Below are 19,114 nucleotides of genomic sequence, written 5' to 3'. Positions count from 1 at the left end.
CCTGGCGTTTGGTTTGGTTGATCTTAATTTAATAACCGAATAATTACAAATATTATTTAATTTTCATACAATTAATCATTATTTCGCATTTGCGCGTATTAGGAAAAACATAACTGAGGGGCGAGTCACTTCGCCAAAACGAGAATAGTTTACAAACGTTTAAACGTTTGCTATTTTCCCTATTGAAAAAATAAACACAAATAATATATTTTTATATTGCTTCTCTCTCTGTCATCTACAATTACACAATCGTAAAAAGAAGACAAAGGTATTTTGTAACGACGGCTACCTATGCCGTATATAACGTATGCCAATAATAAAATCAAACATATTAAATCAATCGGTCTCTGTAGAGTCAAATACATTGTTTGTAGTAACTAGAAGACCCAGTAACGCGTTGCCGTGGTTACGTTAAATGATATATATATAAAATACATATAACTAAAGATCTTCATACTCCCTTCTCGGAAACAAGCTGAATATAATGGTGCAAATTTCATGTCAAAATCTTCAGAAGTTTCTGTTTGATTTGCGTTAAAAAAGGAGTGTTTTTATATTTGAAGATGAAGTCCAATTTTGTTGATTATTGTGCTATTACGACAACTTTAGCTGCTATTTGCAATTTGCCTTGAATTTCTATCATTGTTTGCAATTTTATTAATGTTGAGGAGTATAGTTTGTTATCCATGGTTCAAAATGATGGTAAAACATGTTGTGTCTTTATACAATTAACAGTACAAATGATATCTTACAAATGAAAAACAAAATGTGTGATAATTCGCTAAGGAAAAATAACTGGCGTACAAAATACATCACGACTAATACTGGCAGAGAGATATTTTGGCTTGAAACCATTTAATCAGTATACAATTATTAAAGTATTCTATTTATTTAGCTTTTGTTAAATGACACTGATCATCCATTTATATGGTTCATTAGCGCAATTGCACGAAATCAAAAACAATAATACGAACACTAACGATATTACCCTGATTAATTTTTATTTACATTTTAGGTGTCGGAAATATTTATACATTTATTTGCATAAGCATTATTTACATTTGGGGCTTAATATACAAATCAAAATTAAAAGTAATTAATGTACAAGTTATGACCGCGTGGAAACTGAGCTGTGGCAAGAATGCCGGTAGCATTTATTTGTGTAAAGAATCTCATCAGTCATCAGTAGAGGCCATAAGGTGAAACTCTGCACTGTTACTCCATGAAACATACCATTTGTACTGATATGTATGTACATATATTTTAATAGACGACCTCTGTGGTCGAGTAGTGTGTACACCGGTTTTCATGGGTACGCTACTCTGAGGTCCCGGGTTCGATTCCCGGCCGAGTCGATGTAGTAAAAGTTCATTAATTTTCTATGTTGTCTGGGTGTTCGTGGTGCCGTCGTTACTTCTGATTTTCCATAACACAAGTGCTTTACCTACTTATATTGGGATCAGAGTAATGTATGTGATGTTGTCCAATATTTATTTATTTATTTAGATTAGTTTTTTATATGATTCGTTTTCTTGTAACTCGCCGCCTGATAGCGCTGCTCTACAATAAGAAAATTCATACATACACAAACAGTACAACGGTTGTCAGGTTTTTCTATTACAACATAAGCTTTATACTTCCCAACCTGATACGATTTACTGACAACATCCTCACTAATATTAATATGAATGTGTTCGTTTATCACTGCATTAGACTCAAAGATTACAGCCGCCGAGACGTAGAGATGAAGGCTATTATTAATAGCCACTGATCGATAACACGAAGTCAACGTAAATACGCGATACGCGAACGGGAAAATAACACAAATACAATTACTTTCGTAATACGAAATCTTCTTTGTACTTTGATTTTAATAGAATTCCCACCGTGATTAATTATATTATGAAAAATAATGAACGTTCGACAAGAAATATTGAATTACCTTTATTGTATGCACACATTGTTTTTAATTCGATGTAAATCCAACATTATCGGAAAATGGTTTAATAAAATTAAGCGTTGCCTTCATTTGACGGTTATCGGTGCATTATTAATCGGATATTTTGGATCAAAAATCGTGATAATAACAATAAAATCGTCATGAAATCTGTTATTTGATGGCGTCGCGTTAATTGTATTGGTGGTATTTTTAAAGATCGTCTGGGTACCATTCTCGTCAGATATTTTTCCGCCGAACAATAAATATAGACTTTTTTAAACTACTTTATAGTAATATGCGGGAAATAAATGAAACATATAGACATAACATATAAGATATATTCATTCCAAAACTACAAGATGTTAATTATATCAGACGTGTATGTAAGTATGTAAAATAAGACTATGTATATATGGGCGCAAGTCGCCATTTATCGGCAATGGTTTAAAATATTAATACTATAAAATAATAATTATATATTGTCAATTATCATTTTAATGTTTATATTTTATTATGTAAATTTCTAAAACACTATTATTCAATAAGTAAAACTTAATTTGGATTCGTCTTGCAGCGCCACCTGTAATGTGTCATAACGGACTATGTAATAAAAATATTATATTATTTTTTTAAGTAATTCAATTATAATTAATTAAGAGCGATATTTAATAATAAGAACCAAATAGATATTCATTTTTAATATTAATCTATATTTTGAGAATGAATTTGCAGTAATTGCATTAATTTATTATAAAAAGTGTGAAGTTATGAATATCCGTTTGATTAATTCGAAGAGGACGCGTTAGAAACGGGCATTGTTATAGCAACGCCATATTGCATTGACATTTTGTGAAAAGACAATAAATTGTTAACATAACGAATAAAGATTCTTTAAGTTGATTGCGTTTCACTGCGATGGAAGCTGTAACCCGACTACTTCTCCGACATATACTTATGTGTGTAAGTACATATTTTTCAATTAATATTATATGGTAACTTGCAAGATGGTAACGTAGACTTGGTATTAGGGCTTTGTGCAAGCCCGTCTGGGTACCACCCATTCATCATTTATTCTATAGCCAAGCAACAGTACTCAGTATTGTTGTGTTCCGATATGAAAGTTGATTGGGTCATTGTAACAACAGTCTCAAGAGACATATAATTTTAGTTCCCATGGTGGTTGGCGTATTGGCGATGTGAGGAATGGTTAATATGTATGTGTTACAGCACTAATATCTATCGCTTCTGTTATGTTATATAGTCCGCCTGTAATTACACCGACTCCCTTACATTACAAACCATAACAACTAAGTAAGACTACTGTTAAACGATGTGTAATTAATCAGTGGTACACATATGGCCTTACAAAACGTCTTACTAGCAAGTAAACTAACTACAAAATTGAAAGTAAAAAATAATCATGTACATATAGGTACATAACATAAACATAATCAGCCTGTAAATTTCCCACTGCTGGGCTAAGGCCTCCTCTCCCGTTGAGGAGAAGGTATGGAGCATATTCCACCACGCTGCTCCAATGCAGGTTGGTGGAATACACATGTGGCAGAATTTCGTTGAAATTAGACACATGTAGGTTTCCTCACGATGTTTTCCTTCACCGCCGAGCACGAGATTAATTATAAACACAAATTAAGCACATGAAAACTCAGTGGTGCCTGCCTGGGTTTGAACCCGAAATCATCGGTTAAGATGCACGCGTTCTAACCACTGGGCTATCTCGGCTGGGCCATATAGGTAACTAGCGGGAAATGTATCATTTATAACACACACACACATCCAACCTCAATTTTACCCCTATTCAAACATTGATCATCTTTAAGGGATTTTCGATATAAAAACTAACTTATCCTTCCACGGGACTTAAACTAACTTCATAGAAAATTTCATCTAAATCGGTTTAATCGTGAAGAGTTAACAGACAGAGATACTTTCGCGTTTATAATATTAATGGGAATTTTAATTGGTGATAGTTCTTGTAAGTTATTTCCGTTCAAGCTTTCGATGGAATTGAAACATTGTACAGTTGTTGTTGGCACGTGCCAGAAGGTTGCTGGCACAGTGTAAGTAGCATGCGAGGCGTAACAGATAATTGCGTGTAATAAAGTTTAAAGAGAATGCAACGCATGCCAAGCATTAATTAGATTTTTAAAAATAAACAATTTCATTTCTTTGATTGTATCTTCTAAAAATAATGTTTTTAAAATGCACGCATATCGCAATGACAAATAAATAAAGCTATTCCACAATAAGACGGTTTTATTAACGTGTTCAGTGTTGATTTAGATTTGATCTGTTAATCAACAGATTGTTTTGTTATTGTGGAATTTTTATGTACTGTTATTTTCTGTCGTTGGTAGCTATTAATATACTGTACATTTATATAAATATGTCTTATAAAATAATTATGAAAATCCAGTGGTGCTTTTCCAGTTTTAACACATTAGGACGTCACGGTAGTATGCTTAAGCGGCCCCGTGACGCCCGAAAAGGGAAAAAGAGGGTACCGCTGGTTTCCGGTGCACTAGGTCGCAATACGCGTTCACGGCACCGGCAAGTATACCCACTTCATATGTAGGAAACGCGTAACGAGTTTTTACAGCGAGATGAAAAAAAAACTGAGTGCCGCGATATCCGCTGAAAACCTGCAGTGCCCTCTCCATCCCATCGAAAGATGCCACGGTAACACTTGTCCATACAACTGTGTTGATTTTTAGACTTAATGTAACCTTTGGGAACCGCGTCAGAAGAAGAACAGGGAATAAAGATATTTTTTGAGGAAATAGCAACATTTTTGACATCCTTTTTTTAATGTGCAAATATTTAAAATGTAAATAAAACATTAATACGTCATTGGACAATTAGATTGAACTACTTACGTTGCTATTGTTCGTGCCAAAATACGTAAATTCTCGGATTTATGGCCACTATAATTCTCACAGCGGTACAGAATTAACTTTTCATATACAATATTTGTTATATGATTCGATTTGCATATGTTTTTGGATCTAAAGATGATTTTCGATATGGAAAATCGTTTTGATATGCCAAAACTTATTAGATATACAATTTAAGTAACACGCGGCTCTATCCGTTTTATTTTTGTGCTATATTTTTCTTTATGATATCACGGATAGCGCATTCCAACCACAAGAGGAAAAAATCCAAATAAACAAGTTTTGATAAAGAATTACCGGAATATCATTGGTCGAAAGCTTGAATAATCACACCGAAATTGATTTGACGAAAAAATTGCGTTATAAACGTCAACGTTTGGAAGTGAAATTAAAGTGTATATAAGTAGTTAAGTGGTATTCTAAATAAAAATATAATAAATACATTTTATTTTATTTTATTTTTTATTTTATATATATTAATCAAAAACTGTTGGTAGCGTAGAGTTCAGTTGAACTATTAGTAAATTGAATGGAATACATAAATCTAAGATTTAATTATTTATTATTTCTTCTTCGATTGGAATTAACTAAATTCAACATCCTTTTCCAGTTTACAGACTACCCATATGTCAAATTTTATTACGATCGGTTTAGTAGTGATGAGGTAACATCCATACAGATAGATTTACTTTAGCATTTATCATATTTTATTTATCAGCCTGATAAACGAAGTCAAGCAATGAAAACATGGTGTATGTACAATACAAGAGATGAGAAAAAAGCGTTGGCTAATTCTCATAAAAGATAATTAGTTTAATTTATAATGTAACTTCCTGAACCGGTTCATTTAACTTAACCTTGTCAAATTACGATACAAGTTGTTTGAACAAGTTCATTGAAAATGAATACAATGCATTCTATCATTAAATAACAACATCATTCGAGTCATAAAAACAAATAATTTCCTTCCAAACTAAAATAGCAACAATTCAGACCGATAGATCTCGTTTTCAGAAATCGTAAACTTCTCAAACTCGCGTACATTGCATTGCCGACATCCGGATTTCAGCGATGTTTAACTTCACTTTCATCCTTGCACCTTTACGCGCATCAGTTTATTTCAAATAAGCAACATAAAATGTTTTCGATTTCTTTACAATGAAATCATTCAAACATTAATGCTTCTTCATAAAAAATGTGTGTACGAAGAAGGCTGGTTAATTTTTCGTACAGAGAATCGGAATTCCGATTCAACGGGGAGATGTTGCTAGCATTCATGCCACCATTCCACGAGGTCGTGATTTTTATTTATAGAAGCTATTTTTATATTTCAATTCACATTGAGGCCATTTGTATAATTTAAACGAATCGTTATAATATTGTTACAAATCGCAGGGTCAAGACGTAAATAATAATTTCAATTATGAAATTATAACTGTACGAAAATTTAACAATATCATGAGATATTGTAGAAAAATGTTTGGGAAAGTTATCAATAATCGCTTTGATAGCCGTGTATCCAACATGGCTATCGAAAACATTTGGCCGTACAATGTTAGATTACAAATCCTCGATCAGCGAAATCTACCCACAGACAACACTGGAACTTCAGTTTTTCATACCAGCTCTTTCGGTAGTATCTACTTTTCAAGTTCACTTATTACTGTACAAAAAATAATTCGAAACCTACTTTAATATAATTAGTTTTCATATACCATCTCATTTATTTATCATAGACACGCCGCGTTTAGGGGGGGGGGGGTCGTAGATTTTACATATAAAAAAAGGATATGTCTTCCTTGGGGTTCAAGCTTGCTTCATTCCAAATATCATCTATTTCAGTGATTAAGCCGTAAAGAGGTATCAGACAGAGTTACTTTCGAATTCATAATATCAGTACACATTATGAAGGATAACTATCAGTTGCATGATATTTCTACATGAAATATCAAATCATGTTTGCATTAGTGCATTTATTTCTAACGAGTTCCCAAAAAAAAAAACAAACAAATCATGCGTGTCAAGTGAGCATTAGGCAGCAATCCAACAAGATACGAGCATTAACCCTGATCAAAGAGTTATCCAGCTTTCATGCATAAGCAAATGGAAAGATCCGTGTAATAAACTATTTTTTTCGCGAGGGAAACCTAAAAATAAAAGCGCTCTAATAAATCGGACGCGCCACGCTCGTGCCACGCCATTTTACATCGCAGTGGACATGCAAGCGATTTGCGCCCGGTTTAAAAGATACTTTCGATAAAATATAGCCCAGAGTGAAGGAAGAAATATCCACATTGGTTGTTGGCTCCGAATAGACCTGCGTGGAGGCCGTATGTTATACGAAATAATGACCGAGATTGCGGAAAAATCTCATAGTTTGAAAGGCAAATGCTGGCGGGATAAGTTCGTTCGGATGAGATTTCCTCCGGCAGTAGACCTCGTATAATATGATCGCACGTTGCTCGATGGTATAAATGGTTTTGAATAAATTGTCTTTTATATCTCGCGGATTTTGATCTTATCTTATCGAAATATTGTAATTTGCTACCTTTGTCAGTATTATAATAACCAAATTACTCATAAGCTATTGGAATATTTTAAGATTGAGATTGAGAAAAAATATTTAATCAATTTATATATATATATATTTATAATAAAATTTAGTAGTTAGTAGCCGCCCGTGGCTTCACTCGCATTTTAAGGGCTGGACATAAAACTTTTTATGCCTTACACCTGACGAACTACTTAGCCATTGTCTTTTCTTGGGGTTCAAGTTTGCTTGATACCAAATTTTACATCAAAATCGGTTCAGTGGTTTGTAAAAGAATAGCAGACAGAGATCTACTTTCGAATTCAAATTCGTAATAGGTATAGTATAGATTAGATAATATTATAAACAGCTTAATTTTATTACGGAAATTATAATCAAAGTTTGAAAACACTATCTATTTTGCACCTTCAAAATGTAATAAATATATAATATTAACATCGACATTTTAAAAACGTATTATAAACAAAATCAAAAACGTCTTGTTTAAAGAGAGTTTATCTTACAGACTGCAAATACTTTTATTTACAGGAAACATCTGTTTGCCTTTGTTAACAAAATACGTTAACGTCCGCTCAATATAACATTAAATTATATCACAAGGTTAAACTTATTTTCTCTCTATCAGTAACCGTTCTGGGTAAAGGTCACCTTTCCTGCTAACTAGACTGCCTGAGATCTTACCAGACTTTATTTTAATTATGAATTTTTAATAAGCATCAAGTATGTATGTGACTGTATTTTGTTGGAGATGTTTATAAATAATAAGATACTTAAAAATATTTTAATACACTTGCTGTCGAGTTAAGCAATGCATTCGCCGATACTGGGTAACACGTTTAACCAAACGCCCTACGTCCTGTTTTTTCGGGCGTTTATTTATATCTATAAAGTTACTAGATAACTGTGTTTTTGTTTGAGCAACTTTCGTTTAGTAAACTATTGAATTTTATAACGATAAACAGTCCGGAAAATTTATTATCGTATGATGATAGTGGCGCTACTTATGTCTTGACTGATTTGGTTATGACGTAATGGCAAATGAGCCGCCTGATGGTAGGTGATCACCACCGCCCATGGTTGATACTGTAAGAAATATATGTCTTTCCTCATATTACTAATACGGATTGTGATTACAGTGGCTCACTGATCCTTCAAACCAAACACAACAATAGATACCAAATATTATTCTGTTTGGCAGAAAAATATAAGATGAGTTGGTAGCCCAGTCTTACCCCTACCACCACTTGAATAGACTTATATAGTATAGTATAGTCATTGACTATATAATTTTATAATATTAAATAAAAAAATAAATAAATATAAAACGAATTATAATTAAAGTATTTTTTACTCAATGAATAAAGGTCATTGCATAAAATTTAACTTTATTTTATAATTTGTTATTAATTTATTATTTTATTTGTTACCGTCTCAAAAATATATTATAAATTACATTTTATTTATTTGCGAAAACATAATTGGTTTGTGATTTTATTTTTGTAAATAGTTTTCTGTAAATAAATAATGATACATGACAGTCTTTGTCTCACTGGGTTATTATCATTGGCAATTTCGAATGGCAATGGATCGCTAACAATTAATACGCCAATTGATCATGATTCAATAATCACTGTAACTTCACAGTACACAGAATTGATGTCACCTGTTAAATGGAACCTATACGGTACTAATATCCATAGTGTTGTCAACTCTCATGCTGAAGACATCAATAATAACGAAGGAAGGGAAACAATAATAGTATTTAAGAATATTAATAAAATTAGATGTCATTGTATATGTGAATGTGGTCCATGTAAATTGTGACTTAGCGAAACGAGCCTTCGACTTCGCACGGGTGCAAATAAAAAAAAAATACATGTAATTTTTAACCAATATATTTTTTTATTCAAATATTATTTTTTGGATATTGTCGCCTACGTACAAACAAACAAAATTTACTATTATTTTGAAGTGTGATGTGCTTAAATTAATTCCCAGTTAACAGGGCGAAAAGTTTATGTTCAATAAATAATGGAAAAAAACACGAACCCATGGTCTATGGATATACAATTAACATGAACATAAACATAAACAGCCTGCAAATTTCCCACTGCTGGGCTAAGGCCTCCTCACCCTTTGAGGAGAAGGTTTGGAGCATATTCCACCACGCTGCTCCAATGCGGGTTGGTTGAATACATATGTGGCACAATTTCGTTGAAATTAGACACATGTAGGTTTCCTCACGATGTTTTCCTTCATCGCCGAGCACGAGATGAATTATAAACACAAATTAAGCACATGAAAATTCAGCGGTGCTTGCCTGGGTTTGAACCCGAAATTATCGGTTAAGATGCACGCGTTCTAACCACTGGGCCATCTCGGCTTACTTATACAATTTTTATTATTGAAATTTGTTTGTATGTAAGGGGTATTGTATTTATTATTAACATTACAAGCTCTTATAAAACGATTTGTAACATAACTAGTTACAACATCAAACAGAAAATATGGGTATAACTTAACGAAACATGAACATTTAGCCGGTTAACGTTAAAGTTATAAAAATATATTTTTTTTAGTTTTTGTATTTATTTTTAATATTCTTGTTCCTTTGTAATACAATTATATTATTTAGATATTTATACAATGATTTCGTTCTTATTTTATACTAGTTTGTACTGTCACCGGCAGAAAGAGTGCTTGCAAAATTTCAGCTCAGGCGGTTAAATAGAACTGGCCTAAAATATAGTAGCAAAAATGAATCCACGCATACTAAAAGCTGCATATGAATACAAGCGTATAAAATATTTTTTATTCGACAAATTCCGATGGTGATGTTGTCCAGACCGACGGCGGCGGCCATAAGTGTGTGCCACCCGATGGGAGAACAAATCTAACCCGACCAGAAAGAGTTCAGATACAGGACCAACGGCTTTACGTGCAATCCAACTCACGGATACGGACATACTTCCAACTTCCAAACTTCGAGCTGTTACTGAGAACTTTTCGACAAAAAAACTTAATAACTTTTATCGACTCAATGGGGTTTGAACCCAGTGATTTTCGGCCTTATACACACGACCAACGAGGCAATCAAATCATATAATATATAAATAATATTTAATTCAAGATACATTTTGCATCAGCGTTATTTCCTTTAAAGTAAGTAGAAAACCATAAAAGCTAATGCATCTGTTATTACTTACTACTAAGAGGTCATTATTGTTCGCGACATCCCAATAATTTATTTTCTATCGCTTATAAATGAAACGGACAGGAATGAAATTGATTTAAAAATATCCATATAAAAGTATAAACTATATTTTACTAAGAAAATACTGTACAATATTGATTTATTGTTGCTTAAACAAATAAAGCGATTAAAAGTTTACGTATTAAATATCTTTGGTGGCTTTGCGTTTAATGTTATTTTTAATTAACTTATTGATTAATATGATATATGCAATTGTTTTATAAACTTTATTTATTTGTTGGTTTATATAAGTATGAAACAGTAATTATTTTTAATTCTTATTTGTATATAGTTAAGGTCTAAATTTGAATACAGTATAAACGTTAAAAAATATGAAACAAAAAAAAGATTTCATAAATGAGAAATATGAAAAATGGTTTGAGTCAATGTTAACCGAACAATAAATCATATTAATAAAATCATATTAAGCTTTATTAACACACAAATAACCAATCCATTTATACGCATGAGGATTAATAATGACTTGGAAAAAAATGCTTCGGGAATAACCTATAGTGTTTTACTAATCTGTTATTGATATATATTATGGGTTATGTTTAAAAGATAGACAAATTGTGGTCCTTTTTAAAAAATATTTTTTTAGTATAGTGTTTTTATGTATCTCCTAAGGTATATTCAGCGTTACCTATGTAAACGTAGGAAAACAGTTTTTGGGTAAAACAACAACAAAATTGTCATAGTTTCTAGTTCAATCCGTCTTAGCTTAGAAGTTAATGGAGTTACAGACAGACACAGAAAGCTACTTTGTAATATTATTTATAGATATTGATTTAATTTAATTTTTTTTTCAATGTAATTCTATTTAAAACAAACCAAGTGAAACGTAGTCAGAAAGTTAGGAAGTCAGTTAACAATAAATAACATACATTACGTTCAGTCCATTAAGCAATTAGATGAATTATTAGTTGTCGACGAAATACATTTCTGGACACGATTTAGTTATTGTCTAATTCAAACGTATTCGACTTTTGGCTTGTTGCCTATTTAACGCACGTATTCTGGATCTCGCTATATAAAGCCAGTGGTGATTAGAACGAGAATCTTAATCGAAAATTGCGGTCTCGAACCCATGCAAGTAACATTTTATATTTCATATCGAGATCGAGTGAGTGAGAAAACCTGAATATGTCCGATTAAAATCTCCTAAGTGTGTGTCCAACAATTTTATTGGAACATAAAAGTTTGACCGAAAATCTTGCTATGCTTTTAAATATTATAAAGGCAACTTTAAGTTTGTATATATGTTCTCTTTCACGCAAAAACTACTGGATTGATATTAATGAAACTTTACAATAATATAGCTTATATCAGAATGATACATAAGCTATAATTTTTAATGATATTGTGTGAATATAAACCTGACAACCAACCACTTAACGAGCGAAACCGCAGGCGAGAGTATTATAAAGTTTAAATTACGCGCAGGTAAGGCCGCGTGTTCAGCTAGTAGAAAATACATGCATTCAAATTTTCAATCAATTAAAATATTCTTTATCCAAGTAGGATTTTACAAGCACTTTTGAATCGTCATTTTACAGAACGTATATTAAAAGTTCAATAGATACTCTTTTCCAACATTGGAAATAAGAAGTTACATTAATTAATAACGATTATATATATTTAGAGACCGTGTCTATATATCCGAGTCAGTACCTAAATATATACATGTTAATACTTGTACTAACATGTATTAACATGTATATTTAACAAACAATTTTAATCTTCTTAATATTAAACTTTGGTACATTACATGAGTGCTTAGTGCTAGAGCCGAGATGGCCCAGTGGTTAGAACGCGTGCATCTTAACCGATGATTTCGGGTTCAAACCCAGGCAGACACAACTGAATTTACATGTGCTTAATTTGTTTATAATTCATCTCGTGCTCGGCGGTGAAGGAAAACATCGTGAGGAAACCTGCATGTGTCTAATTTCAACGAAATTCTGCCACATGTGTGTTCCACAAACCCGCATTGGAGCAGCGTGGTGGAATATGCTCCATACCTTCTCCTCAACGGGAGGGGAGGCCTTAGCCCAGCATTGGGAAATTTACAGGCTGATTATGTTTATGTTATGAGTGCTTATATTTAAGATAAACAAAATAAAACGGTATTTTAAATTCGTCTAGACTATTTTAAATTCCCCTCTATAATGGAGGGAATGGTGAGAACAACGTTTTATTATCTACTATCACAATTACATGAGTCTTTACGTCGGTACAGTTAGCAGCTGAAGGTTTTGATTCAGTTAATACTCATACGGACTTTTTGGTTTGTTCTGACATATGTTGCTATTTTTTTTTTTGTTAATAAAGTTACCATTAATATCCTGATAATTAAACCAGTTCATATATTAAGTGCGGACATATGCTGATTTTCTTAAGATATATATTTTTTCACCTTCACTCATAAGGTAAAGTATAAACACAAATAGATAGTACTGCTTGCCTTAATTTTAACTCACGATCTTCGACTATGATCCGTATGTTATATACACTATACAACTACAATCAAACCGCTACAACGACAAATACATTGAAACGTATATAAAGTTATGTTAAGTCGAAATTCAATTATTATATACACAACATTCATTCTCCAAAACATTCTAAGCCTAACGAAAATATTTGATATAAATTAAAATTAAAATCATTAAATTATTTTATTTTGCTGACAGTACTTGTTTCACTACATAATTATGTGTTTGTTTATCGCCTGCGGCCAGTGTTACCGCTGTATTTACTGCAATTACGATTGCAATGAGAAGAATGCCTTTATTAACTCCGCTACAACTCACTAAGTTTACCAACAAAGTGCACATTTGGGATGAAATTAGATTACATTCTTAGTTTTTCATCCTGTGCTGTTAAAACTCATTCAATAATTAGATCTTGATAAGACTTATGATTGTATGCGAAGCTGTATCTGACTTCATTAACATTCATGAGAACACCAATTTCGACTATATTTACCAAGTATAGAAAAGTTTAAAAAAAAACCATCACCAATTTCGCCTGATTATGATCAATAAAATCAAATCAAAATATACTTTATTCATGTGAGTTGCCATAAGTACCTTCGAATCGTAATTTTAGAAGGTAAAATTTAATTATAAAATATAGTACCGGTTCTGAATGTAATTTATACCAGAAGAACCAGTAATTCAGTGGTTACTATTTTTAATTCATCATTGGAATAATTTGCATGTAATAATAATTAACACAGAAATAAATCTAAATATAAACATCGACAAATTAAATTCGCCGATATCATAGCATAAATACTTTTAAACGACACATATTTTCTACTATAAATAACGACAAAAAAAAATCGTAGCGAAATAAAAATTTGTTTTGCTAACGCTACCGTCTTTTCCGACATATGTGTATTTTATCGCCAGTGGGCGCTGTTGCTGCCATATTTACTGCAATTACGGCTGCAGTGAGATGTATGTGCCTTTAATAACTCCTCTAGTACGATACACGTTGGATTTGTAGGAAAAATGTGTTTATATAGTTTTAGTTTAAGCAAAGTGCAAATAATCTATACTGATATTATAAATGCAAAAGTAGCTTTGTCTGTCTGTCGGTCTGTTGCTCTTTCACCGAATTTGGTATGAAGCAAGCATGAACTCCAGTTTAATCTGACGGACAATCCATAAAATGCAAGTGAAGTCGCAGAACAGCTAGTATAACATAAAACAAACCAGCTAATGAAACACAGTGGATCAAATGCGTATCATTGTCATAATAAAATGTAAAATTAAATAAATGTAATATAATAATAATCATTATAACAATAAAATAAAAGATTAACCACTGCGTTAATTAATTTCTTTATTTAGGGATTATCTTTGTATATAATATAATTTTTCGATTTACGTGTATGCCCAAATTAAATGTTGTGTATTTTTTTAGTGCGTTTAAGCGGGTGGATGAGTTAGATTAGACTAACTAGGTGGTGCTGCGGGTTTTGAAACTTTTTTCGACTCCCGTCTGTCGGAACAACCGACTGTCTTACATACCAAATGATAAAAAGTCCTGGGTTAAATGATCGCGTAGATCGATACTAATTTTAACATGATATCAGTAAAACCGGACAAAACGCATGCAATCGTTGAATACATTTCTAGATTCGCTTCTTATTCATCTATTCAAAGAGTTAAAAAAAAAGATACGCAAACAGAATACATCAAAGTCACGTGTCAAAGTAATTTATTTACGTTTTATGAAAAACCGAAACCTCTTTTATTAACCGACTTCAAAAACGAGGAGGTTATCAATTCGTCTGTTTTTTTTTCACCACTCCAAAACTAACAATAATTGTAACTACAGTCTATTATCGTAAATCTAAAAATATTTTTCATTTTATTTAACTTAGGAGAACTCTAAAAAATATTTTGATCATTGTTTGTTATTCATAGGTATGTGTTGAGTTAGATTTAAAGTGGGTAGGTACCCACCTATCTTCTCCAGTGGTAAACTCATAGCTCGTACCTACAAATTGATGAGTAGAAAAAGTAAGTTGATTACTAAGTTGTAGAAGAATACGCAATTATTATTTTTTACTTTTTAGTGCATATTAATTTGTTTTGGAATAGTGTTTTATTTGAAGTCGGTTTTTTTTGTTAAATTTTTTTTTTATAATATTAAAAATTGTATATTTTTGGTATTGGCTTTGTCATTTTCCATTAGTCGATCACTGGTCACGTGGTATACATTACGTTTACGTCACTATGAAAGTGACGTAAATGTATAGTCATTTTTTTACGTTCTGAAATCGATTACACTTATTTTTATGAAATCGGATACAATAACAATATATGAGTTTATTAAATATATAATTATAATATAAATTTAACTGAACAAATAAGTATTTCTAAAATATGTGTTTGTGATACGGAAATTTGAATTTAATCTCAAAATTGAACATCTATAAATCGTTAGCTAGCGTGATAGTGTCCGGAATGCGAGACCTAGGAATTGAAATATTGCAGCCATGTTACTGTTTATTGCGCACGGTGTGGGCACGGACTAATAGATACGACTGTAATATAACTATTTTTAACTGATTTAACTAATAACAAGACGTTTAACGTGATACTAATATCAGATTTATTATGGCTCATCAATGTGGAATATAATAAACTCGTAAATGTAATATTTCTCACAGTTTCATCTTATCCCAAAATATAAATGGGTATTAACTTGATTATGACCCCGAAATTCTAAGCATATACTTTTCCCCCTTTTACGAAAGTCAAGGATGAACCTATTCATAAATTCAGATATTTATTATACGGAATGATTTGAAACGTTTGCCAAGAGGCGGACGGGCAAATGTGCTACAAACATTGGCGCTGTAAGAAATATTAACCTTTCCTTACATCGCCAATGCACCACCAACCTTGGGAAATAAGATATTATGTTCCTTGTGCCTGTAACTGACTGACTCACCCCTTCAAACCGGAACACAACTATATTAAGTATTGCTTCTTGGCGGTAGAATACCTGATCCGTGGGTGGGATCTACCCGGAAGGGTATCACAAGTTAAATGCTATATACATGACATTTTACTTCGTGGTCCTGATTTTTGCAGCACAATCGCTGCAAAAATCATGAGATATATTTAAACTACAAGTTGCTGTTGTAACCACACGGACAATTTATGTGTCTATGCGCTCATACTCACTAACCTAATCATGGTTTCTAAAACGGTGTAGTTACAGCTTATACTAACGTATGACCGCCTAAATGGTCTAGCTGCATAGCTTCAGCTCATAGGATCCAAGGTTTGCATCTTTGATCGAGAATATAAGATATTTTGTTTTGTTTTGTATAAATATTATAAGTACTACAGTGTTGACATCATTTTTAAGTTGACAGCATTATCCCATTTCTTAAAAAGCACGTAATGTCGCTTGCAGTCCTCAAGCACAAGACTTGATCCCACGTCGAAAGGGCATCCAATCTAATTATAAGCATGAAGATACACAGAGTTCATGTATTTGCCTGTCTGAGTAGGTACCCCCATTGTGGGACAGTTTAACAGGCACAAGGGGTAAAATAACACATAAGTGCCCAAATTTAGTGGTCTAAGGAATATTTCTTAGAGCCAATGCCGATGGGTAGTGTTTATCACGTACCTACCGTTAGATACTTCATTTGCCCGTCTGAATACAAAGATACTATATTGTAGTACATAGGGTTTTTAGAATGTTTCGTTTCGTTATAATACCTCGTGCGCACCTAGTCAGTCTACGTTAAGGGTGATGAAAATGCATACAAATAAAAAATTTAGAATATCGCAAACAAAAAAACATTCCTCATCACCAAACAATCACGTCACCTTACGAAAACAGACTAAATTACCAAAAATTTAAGAACTACAAGTACGTTCTGACGTCTTCAAAAATGGAAAAAGATTATCCGACGTTGGAGGTCATTAACACTTGGCACATCCCACCTGGCTGACCTAACATGACGTCACGATATTGGCACACCTCCATCTGAGATGGGTCTATAAAATTGCACTCTTAGCCCAGACGATGCTCTATTACGTATACTTCAATTATTGAATGTGTTAAAAACGGTGATCATTAGTGTCCTCCCATTCAATTTATGATTTCACTTGAATATTATTAATTAATTGTGTAATTTGTTTAAAATAATAACAGACAAGAGTTATGTTTCATATTTTATTAATATTATTTATCATATAAATAATTTTATCGTAAATTGTCACTTGTCAAAGTCAGATTTACTAATCTGACTAAATACGGAACGCTCATTGGTCGTCTTTTACGTCATCAGCTGCCATCGACCAATTACAATTCAGATTAAAGTGAAATTTATTAAATTGTCATTTTTAAACGTTACATAAATTGAAGCATAATATGTTTTATAAAGGTTTTAATTCATACGTATTTTTTTGAAGAATTTTACCGTCACGAGATTACACATTACAGATTATAGAAAAATATTAAAAAATAAACAAAAAGTTAGGTGAAAGTAAATTATTTAGACACGTGTGCGTTTATTTTTTATTACGGTAGATGTATTTTCTATTATCTAACGTAAATATGTATCGTTGATCGAATTGTTATATCTTAGTAAACAATTTACCGCAAGCATAACCCATACAACATAAAAGTTTTCAAAGTGTAAACATGTTTCGAATAGTTCGTTTACTTCGAGGCCATCGAACAGATTTGTGTAACTTGTGCGCAGTTCTGGCACTCGAAGAACCAAAAGATTTCAAAGAACGAGAAATCTAGATAGAGACGAGAGTTCATTACAGTCGATATCCCCTCTCGAAACTTTATTACATACAAATAATCTTTGAAGTCAATTCTATTAGGTTACTCCAATTCATCCTCCTTGGTAATTTTTTTCTTTTTTAATTTGATTGTCTCCATTTATTGCCGTTATTCGTATATATAGTATTGCAAAGGTTAGATAATTGGGACATTTTCATATATTATACACATTACACATATATCTACGATTAGATATAATATAATATCACCTAAAATTATATGTATTTTTATTGACTGTCTTGGATCTCTCGCAGTAACATTATTAACTAGAAACGGTTAATACCACTTCCCTATGATTTAAAAAGCCGTTATAATTTTATGATAAACAATGATATTATTAGTTCGTTTGATCATCCGTTCAAAAGCTACAGATAACACGAATCGCTTAACTTTACTGACACTTGTCTTAAAGTCGTGAAATTTTTAACTGTACTTATTAAACATTATTTTAACGATGATTAATGAAAGTTAAATATCTCCTTCCTAATGAAATATTAAAAAATAAACGTAATACGTTTTATTTTTCTCTTTCTATTAAAATAAATTTACAACAAAAAAACAAAAATAAAATTAATGGCGCTCGTGTCGTATCCGAACGAGGCCTTGGCACAGCAATGGGAAATCTAAGGGCTGTAACCGAACTACCTATGACGATATATAACGACAAAAAATATGCCTGCAATATGTACCTTCTTTTATATAAAAGTGTGTGAACGTTCGCGCGCGTGCGTGTTTTTGATCGTGTGTGTGAAAGTGTAAATGTGTTTGTGTGTTTATAATATTTACTATATACATTAAAATTAAAAATACTATTAAACGAACGACCTTAGTAAAGAAGTTAAACCTTACTATTCTCCGTGAGAGTCCGTAATGATCTCATTATTATAAGTTATAAAATAATATATTGAGTGTGTGAGAGTGTGGCTTAGATTAATTTTATATTTAGATAGAGTGTCGTACTGCAAAATATCTAAATCAAACGATTCAATTTTATTATCTTGATGTGAATGACAGCTACGCTTGACTCGCCAAACGTCATAGAACTTTATTACTGTACTCGTGACAAACTGTTCACGACAATATTTTTCGACGCGTCAACTTCGATCGTCTATCTACAT

The 19,114-nt window shown here is 32.1% G+C and overlaps 1 protein-coding gene across 2 annotated transcripts in view; it reads right to left on the bottom strand.

Annotated features, from left to right (window-relative positions):
• Positions 1 to 19,114, bottom strand: part of LOC113392879 (uncharacterized) — a 32,505-nt gene that overhangs the window by 9,571 nt on the left and 3,820 nt on the right. The gene's annotated exons all lie outside the window — the stretch shown is intronic.

The sequence above is a fragment of the Vanessa tameamea genome, chromosome 20 (assembly GCF_037043105.1).
Source record: "Vanessa tameamea isolate UH-Manoa-2023 chromosome 20, ilVanTame1 primary haplotype, whole genome shotgun sequence".
Lineage (NCBI taxonomy): Eukaryota > Metazoa > Arthropoda > Insecta > Lepidoptera > Nymphalidae > Vanessa > Vanessa tameamea.
Note: the sequence above shows the minus strand (reverse complement) of the source record. Positions and strands in the feature narration are given on the sequence as shown.